This window comes from Octopus bimaculoides, chromosome 25, assembly GCF_001194135.2.
Source record: "Octopus bimaculoides isolate UCB-OBI-ISO-001 chromosome 25, ASM119413v2, whole genome shotgun sequence".
In the NCBI taxonomy this organism is placed as follows: Eukaryota; Metazoa; Mollusca; class Cephalopoda; order Octopoda; family Octopodidae; genus Octopus; species Octopus bimaculoides.
Window position 1 is genome coordinate 24,029,576 of NC_069005.1, and position 2,071 is coordinate 24,031,646.

Consider the following 2,071-nt stretch of genomic DNA (forward strand, 5'->3'; position numbering starts at 1 on the left):
GGGTACATGGGGATTAACACATACTTTAAGAAATTGTTATTTCTTACATTTAATTGTTTATGTTATGATTTTATTTACTCCATGTACCCAGACTTTGTGAACACCCTGTATATATATATATACAGGGTGTCCACAATGTCTGGGTACATGGGGATTAACACATACTTTAAGAAATTGTTATTTCTTACATTTAATTGTTTATGTTATGATTTTATTTACTCCATGTACCCAGACCTTGTGAACACCCTGTAGATTACGATTATCGTGATAAAATATGAAATAATAATCGGCATGTACACCATCGAAAACGTATTTCTGGAAACTTTCAGCAGAAAATGCATTTAAGGAAGTCTGGTGGGAAAATTGATCCTAAAAAGAAACAAAAACCTTTTTTTAATATTTTCTTCACTAAAATGTATCTTAGGAAAATCTCATTAGAAACACTTCTGAAAAGTTATGCTGTCTAATATTTGTAGAGAAACAAAACTACATCCCACCTTAAAATATATCATACACATACACTATCATTTGCTGGGGAGGCAGAATTAAATTAAGGTTATCTCGAAATTTGTGAAAATACAGCGAAGAATAATACTAAATAAAAGAAATGTTGGGGACATTGTGACATTTATGCGTTTGCCATGAAAATCACTGATGTGAAGTGAAAATGTTTTGAACTGGATATCAAAATAGGAAGCCTGAAGCTTATTTTCGCTTTATGGCAACTTTCCTCACAAAAAGTGGAAAGAAAAAATAAATATTGTTCCACATTCAACTTCTAAACATGAAAAATGTCAAATAAATTAGTGATATTTTAGAATGTCAAAGTAGATATATAAATTTTAACCCTTTCAATTCATAATGTCAAAACAAGCTACATATTTCTGAAAGACAGAAATGAAAATTAAGGCAAAATTTCCAAATAATGAAGACAGTTATAAATTTAAACTTTGAAATAAAGAAATGGTTACGAATTTACTGGTTTGTGATGGAATTCAAGAGACATTCAAACGGTTAAAAGTTGGTACCATTTTATATAAAAATCTCTTCTCCACAAAATAAATTAAAAGATGGGATGTCAGGAACTTCTTCTGCAAGAAGAGAATCCTCAGAAAGTTCCTGGTTCTTTGCTGCTGCACACCGTCGTTGGTGAACTTTCTGTCTGTTTGAAGACTGAACTTGTAAAGTAGTTTTCGATGACTGTATAGGTGTTCCAGGTGTTCCTGGAACTTGTTGATCGGATGTGGATGATTCTACAGAGGTGACTGTAGCTTCGCTTTTATTCTTCTTCTTCTTCTGAGATGAGGTTTGTAAGTTTGGAGCCAAAATTTCTGGGCTTTGAACAGGTGTCCGAATATTCCTGTCAGAAGTACTTGCTACTGGCGACCTCCAAGGATCGATATATGAACTTGATTGCGGTACAACGGCTGAAGGAGAGTTATTATTATTATTTTGAGTCACTAAAAGAGGTGTACTGGGAACATTTTGTGATGGAGACTTCGCCATTTCGATGAATGAGTGAAGATCTGATAAAAATCAATACCAAGAGATTTAATTATCTCGTTATAAACTTCATATAAATTACCTCAGCTTTGGTGTCAATCTTAACGAAGTTTCTATTTTCTTCCACTATTTGTTCATGGAAATTTAACAGGAAACATATTTAAATGTTTTATCATAATGATTATTTTTCTTTATTGAATTATGTCGGTATTATCTAAACGAAAGGCAACGGAAAATAACGAGTTTTAAATTACCATTAAAACATTTTCAAGTATTATTTTTTCCTGAAATTGGTGATTACTTCGATTTCTTCTTTTCAGTAAATAAAAAATATTATTTTTCTCAAAATTAACTCTTTGTTGTGAAAAAGAAGTATTTATTTCACACAGCTATTAGTGAACAATAGCGTCGTGAGATGCTTAAATGTGTTTATTATTGGTTCGCTGTGTTTCTAACGAACTAAATTGTTTGAAACGAGGTATTTATATGGTGATTTAAAAATTTCTGTTTATAATATATTAAAAATATATATAATGTTTTATATTTCACTAACAAGGTTAGTCTTGAG